Raw genomic sequence first — 7,160 nt, forward strand, 5'->3', positions numbered from 1 at the left:
TGTAGTGGTTTATAATGTGACTTCTACAAAATTGTGACGTCTACAAAGTAACATTTTGGAATTAAAAAAAATCCATTCATCATTTAAGGTGGCATACTCCTTTTAGAGTCTGTATCCATCAGCCTGATTGTTCTCCTTCGGGAAAAGTGCCAAAAAGCAGCACGAGAAAATATGTTTTGACCTGATATCAAACATGATCTAGTTTTGTTGTGGCTTGCCTGTTGAAGAACATGAATGGAAGTACATGTGGTGAATAATATGGATTAATTGAGGAAATTTTAGACCCCTTTAGGCTTCCCAGGAGCAGCGTACGAAAATTGTATACTACTAAGTGAAGAGGTTGTTTACAAGTGGCGAAAACTTCCGGCTCTGATAGCAAAAATTCTGCGCCGTCATGGTACAAAAATTGATAATGTCATGAAAGGCCAACTCGTCAGCTATCCGGTGATGGTAGCGTTTAGCAAGTGAGAACTTCTCTCTAGACTTAGAGACCACATTGCTTTTGTGATTTAGTGTGTAATTCGATGGGGCTATTACTGGGCGTATGCTACCATATGTCAGGCCAGTTGCTATCATTTGGCGTGTATAGTTTGTAATTTAACAGCCTCTATCAATGCTCTACAGCGGGCTTGAAAGCTGACAAAAAAGAGTGTTAGTCAATATAGCAAGTAATGGCGGTACATGAGCTATATGAAAAAAAGGAACAAGTGTGAAATAATCATCAGATGACATATTAATAAAAAAGAAAAATAGATTAAAATTGAATATTAAGCAACATTTATTTCACTAATGACACCTTTTACAAAACGAGAAAATACTAAAATATTTGAGACCAGAGGAGTATTATTCGCTACTAACATTGTCTTGTTATTATTTCGAATAGTTTGGGATATGTAATGACATCGTCATGTTGTTAGTTGATCGTCTAGCCGTCAGCTTCATGAACATTTTCGGACAGATCCTTTACACATTGAAACATTAATGATTACACCCTTGTATTAAAGCGAAAGAAGTTGTCTCAAGACCAAAAGCCACTACGAAAAACTACCGATTACTGCTTTGCCTTGTAATTTTGTCTTAATATTGAATAGCCGCATAAACCGTTTTTACTAGTTGACCCCTCAATTTAATGGAATGATATTCAGATATTAGATCAAAGTGGATTATGGACAGATTGACCGATCGGATTATTTGTCGATAATTATTACAATAAGCTATCGGTTCAATTTTTTTCTTACATAAAACAGAGAAACTACTACGTTATAACGAAGCACCAATACCTGAAAACAGTCGAACATAACATTAATGCAGCTTTGCAAAAGTTTGAAAACATTACAAGTTGTCATTTTTTTTGTTTTTAATGCTATTGTTATTACCTTAGTCTGAATATAAAATTCATACATTGTGATATGGTGGTTTAAATTTTTTTAATATTCTTTGTTAGGCTTTATTTCTTGTTACTCCAGAGGTTTACGTTACATCCTATACTAAGTAGCAAGAGAACAAGTAATTGGCTTAGTTATAACAACGCATGTGTCATAAGTATGCCACCAGTTCTGTCAAATTGCAAATCCGTTTTGGATGTCGATACAAATGAATACACCACTAATGCCATGTATGGCTAGTGCTGTTCATGAATGTAATGTTAACAATGTGTTTGACACACATTGTTTGATTATTTCAATTGGAAATTGGGGAAATTCTTCGTGAAGCATTGTGGCGATTTCTTCCTTTGTTTCCACTCTCTTACTCAGTAGTTTTTGCTGTGGTTCTTCGCTCCATTTCACGATGTTATCTTTCACGCTGAAGAAGCAGTTCCCGTTGTAATGCGAAATGCGTAGAATACTATTGAATTGGTTCGATGGATCCGCAAAATCACGTTCGGTAGTCTCGAAGAAATACGAAACGGTTACCAAGTTGGTAACCTCCATCTCTGCAAACCTGAACCAATCGTTTTCATCGCTCCGTGATTGGTGCAACCATTCCACAATGCCGTCTGCTCTCCGAACGTACTTGTACTTTAAAAACGAAAAGGAGTATATTTCGGATTCCCTCTCAAAGTTTAACGGTATGGCTGTGAACGTCGGATACACACAGCCAACATCTACTACATGTTTGCTGCCCTGAGATGCCAAGTCATGCACGATGATTCCAACATGTTCTTGACCCAAAACGGTTATTGGGAAAAAGTCCGTTTTATAGCCAAGCGCATCAAGTAAACACTTGAAAAAGGTCTGGATGGTTTTGCACGTGCCGCCATACTTCTTAAACATGTGTTCTTTGATGAGAGAGAAGGATGGTCTGTGTCTATCCTTCGAGGGAATGCTACATCTATAGACCGATTGAAAGGGTATTGTTTGGTGCATAGTATAAATGAGTTTGTCTAAGAAAGCCAGTTTGTCATCGAGTAGGTTTTGCGAGAAGTCTGTCATGGATAAAACATTTTCAATGAATGTACGAGCCTCTTTTTCGGTGAGATGATACGCAGCAGCTTCTTGTTGGTAACCTTTGACGTCGGACATTTTCTGAGGCCTATTAGGTAAGGGAACGATTTGAAAAGAAATAAAGGGCTGATGACGTGCTTACACAGTCAAGTTTAGTTCGTTCTTGTTGTCCACTACTTTTACATCTGAACTCCTGTCATGCAATGTCTTCAAAGTCAAACTCTGCGTAAGCGTTTGGCAAACGTGAATTCGACCCATCAGAGTTTCGCAGAACATTGGTTACCCATTGAATTCTATCATTTTTATTATGTTACACTTGTATAGTGTCAGCCATAAGACAGTTTGGCAGTATCAAAGTCCAAAGTAGCTTTCTGTTATCGAACGGAAAGTTGAGATTTGTGAAAAGTATCTCTAACGAGATGTCATCTACCGTAAGCATTTATCGACAAGCGTTAGTTAAGAAATTACATATTGGAGAAACATTATGTTTGACTACTGCTTGATCTAACTGATATTTCTGTTTTGATGTTTGCGGATGGTTTTGTCCGTCATTTGAATTGGTATCATTATTTTGTTGAAACTTGACAGTTTCAATGGAAAGAACATAAAGGGAACCCCCATCACTTATTGGAACTATAGATTATTTGAAAGATTAGTTGAATTAACAAAGATGTGTATTTCAAAGAAATATTTTGGAAGGTAAGTTGGTAAAGTATTGGCTGCTTTGGTATAAATATCTGGATATTTCAATAAGCTTATTTTGACTTGAATCGACTTTTCCTCGATATCTTTTATTGTTTTTCTCTGTCTACATGTACAAGTATGTCTTTTGATGGTCCATTGTATGAATTATCCACGAGCAGTACGGAGCAAATGAAGGAATAAAGAAACATCATTTGAATGTGGCGTGTTCCTTAACTATCAGCGTCACTAAAATACCATCATCATCAGATGCTTAACAAGAACGTTAGTCTAATTTATTTCCTGGTAGCTTCAGACGGTAACTTAAGGCACATGCTCAGTGATGCATAGCAACATCCATGATCTCTGAATGCAAATTTGCAAATATGGAAATGTTAATTATCGGATCGGAGTTCTTAGAAACAATTTTTTTAACATTTACTCTAATGTATACTTAGTATTCCCAATCATGGTAGACAAAGAACGAAAAGTGGATGCAAGACTAATTACATTAGACTAATTAAATACCGCAATGTGTATCGACAAATGTAACTCCACATTGCATGGGAATCAACATGAAAGTTACGTGAAGATTATTTCCTCCTTCTTTGTTTCACCAATAATTAACCCATTTCCGAAATCAGGTAATAAGGCAACATGTAACATAACATGCGTGATGGTTTGGTATTACTATTGTTGTTCCTATAATGCAGTCAAATTAAGCAATGTTTGGACTGGCCTCTAATTCATCATGAAATTACATGCCAGTGTTTCTGTCTTACACTATTCAGGATACCTGCAGATACCTAATATGTTACTTTAACTTGAAGTCTCATGAAAACAGAACAAATAAGGTATTTACAAATATAAGCCTATATATATATATATATATATATGCATAGCCCAATTAGTTACATACTAACCAATTTTCAAGTTTACTGCATGATTTCGTTATAACCCAGAACTATTGATATGATATTGACAACTATAATCTTTATACAATACCACCATCGGAAATTTAAGCCTACAAAACCTTGCAACCAAAACATGGAATCTACTAACGAACGATTTAAAGAGTAAAATGTCAGTCACATCCTTTAAGAAGTGGTTATGTAAGGAAATAATAACTAGTTACTGACTACTACCAAATTATACTTGTATATAACCACTACATATGTAATGAACATTTAATTTGTATTTATATTAATGTATATGTTTTATGTATATATATTCTTTTCTATTTTTTCTGCACGGAGTCTACCACACTGTTAAACTTTTAAGCTTTATGGGAGAATTCCCTCCACTTTGAACTTTTGTGGAAAATTAAATAAATAAATAAATGTTACAAGGGTTTTCACGGCCTAAATAAGCAGACACGCGACTATTAAGTGACTTTATTACTGAAATTTTATTTTAGTGTGTAGGTCAATTCTGTTTTGCTAGTTCAATATAGGTGTTTTCCAATTAAAGTTAAATATGAACTCAGCAGTATATAGTGAAATTAATATTCCACTTGTCGAAATGATGAAGGGCGTAAGTTAAAAGAAAATTCCGTTTCCAAATGTTTTTTTTTTTAAGATTGTATTGATTAACTCATTAACTCGTAGTTCTACAACATTTCCAAACGTCTGCATAACATAATACCAGTCAGCTGTTGTTCATTCTTAATACCGCTTTTTATGAACAATTTTAAGGCAGAAAAAGCGAGATAAAGGTGAGAATTAGGTCTGAAACTTGCCAAATAGGGGAATATTTATATCCATGAAGACATTCCTTAACTATGCACGGAAGTAAACGATATATGCTTAAAATAAAATCTTGAACTTTTTCTTATTAAATATAAATAAAACTTAAGTATTAAGATAATTTCGATCGAATAAACCTACCCAAATATTCGAGTCCGTTTACTAAAATATCAATCATGGAATGATACGAAATTTAAAAGTAATTGTTACCTGTTTCACTGTCGAAGTAACGTCTCTTCTCTTTCAATAGTTACTTTGTTATTGCTGTTGAACCTCTCTGCGGAACATGAACGTTTGAACGTAACAGGTAGCTCAACTATTTGTAATGTTATGATATAATCTCTTCTTGAATGGATTTTATGCCGAATATAATAACTGACGAAGAATTGGTCTTCCGATTGGGTTATGAATATTCATTGTTAAAATGCTGACTACATGATTGGACAGTTTATGGTGCTATGTCTATTCCTCGAAGTGAGAAAGGTGTAGCATGTTGAGGTCAGAAAGACTTCGTAAATCAGCGATAACCACTAACCAGCATCAAGTCAGCAAATATAATTACATAGTTCGTGAGTTGACAAGATTGGACTCCCGGTGCCTCGGGTACAGTGTACAGATAACAGATCTTTCCAAGGGGGTTGGGGTCTGTGAAAGTAAGGCTAGGGAAACTACGGCAATTACACATATTTTCGAAATTCCAATAAAAATAAAAAGTCCCAATTTATTCTGTTGATTTATTTACAGTCCCTTTCGTCTCTCAATGTCAATATAATGTTATCAATAAGTCGTAGAACTTGAACTGGAGAAAATAAAAACAATTATGATGAGACTCTTCTGGTTAAAGAACTTGTCGGGATCTCAGAAAAGTTTCCTTTGCTTAGAATTTTGACCTCTAGCTTTAGTAGTGAAGCCAAGATCTTCCCGAGAAGCTCCACCTACGTGCGTACTAAACATCTATGACCAAAATTAGTTTAAATAACAGGGTACATATAAGAGAGGGTGGGTATGGGGCGGGGAGATCTTTGAAAGTAAAGCAAGGAAAACCTGTAAATTACACAGGTGTTCCAAACTCCAATAAAGATGAAAAGTCCCAATTCATATCTGTTGATTTATTCTCAGTCTTTTTCGTCTTTCAATATCAATTTAATGTTATCAATAAGTCGTAGAACTTAAACAGGATAAAATAATTTTTGTTATATCATGAGACAAACGACAAACAAGAGATATATGACCATGAGAGAGAATGATTAAACTTCAGGTCTTTGAAAGTAAGGCTATGAAAGCCTAGAAATTACACATATTTTCCAAACTCCAATAAAGATGAAAAGTCCCAATTTATTTCTGTTGATTTATTTTCAGTCTCTTGCGTCTTTCAATTTCATGTAATGTTATCAATAAGTCGTAGAACTTAAACTGGAGAAAATGAAACCAAACATTATTATGAGACCCTTCTGATTAAAGAGCTTATCGGGAACTCGGAATGGTTTCCTTTGCTTAAGTTGCATAAGGTTAACTGTATTGTTACAGTTTTATGATGTAACCTACCATTGTTGATGGCAGTTGATACGACAAACAAGGAATATATGACAATGAGAGAGATCAATAAAACTGCATAAAACAAACCTTAGTGATATCATGTTTGATAGGTTATGATCAGGTTTCTCTTAAGCATTTGTTCTTTTACATGTTTCTGGCTGACATATGGCAGCCCATTTGATGCGGTTCTTGTTAAATGTGTTTCATTATACAATGACATTGTACAATGACAATACAACGTGTTTCATTATACAATGACAGGAAGCTCGCCCTCATACCCTGCAGTCATGGCGCTACCCTCTTGCTCGATGTTGTTTTGTATTTCATTTTGTCTAAGTTAAGTATGTAGCCTCTATTCTTTGTCATAGGGAATGACTCAAATAACTATATAAACATATAACCGTAATAATAATAACAACGTGGATACAATCCCAACGTCAGAGGACTGAAGCTGAGAGCATATCTTGCTTTAGTTTTCGTTCTATATTAGGTATATTTTCTTCATTACTGCAGTCTACTTTTTCACGTTATTATGGGTTTGAATCGTCTTCGATTTCAGAATCTTGATGTGAGTTGCATTAATATGATGATGTACTGTTCTCCATTTTGGATCTCTTACTGTTAAATATTCATAACATTGCAATATAGTTAGGTGCATAAACATTGGCGGTTCATAATGAAGATATGTTACAACGTTCATCGGTGTTCTCGCAAAACCCTTACAATACGCGGTATGTATGTTTCGGACCTGCCT

At 34.9% G+C, this 7,160-nt stretch overlaps 1 long non-coding RNA gene across 1 annotated transcript; it reads right to left on the bottom strand.

Annotated features, from left to right (window-relative positions):
• Positions 1-754: 754 nt before the first annotated feature.
• Positions 755-5,851, bottom strand: LOC139984088 (uncharacterized). Its single transcript, XR_011798935.1, has 2 exons — positions 5,081-5,851; positions 755-2,532 (listed from the first exon to the last, which is right to left on the bottom strand). It is a non-coding gene; the product is annotated as an uncharacterized lncRNA (long non-coding RNA).
• Positions 5,852-7,160: the final 1,309 nt, after the last annotated feature.

Source organism: Apostichopus japonicus, chromosome 2, assembly GCF_037975245.1.
Source record: "Apostichopus japonicus isolate 1M-3 chromosome 2, ASM3797524v1, whole genome shotgun sequence".
Lineage (NCBI taxonomy): Eukaryota > Metazoa > Echinodermata > Holothuroidea > Aspidochirotida > Stichopodidae > Apostichopus > Apostichopus japonicus.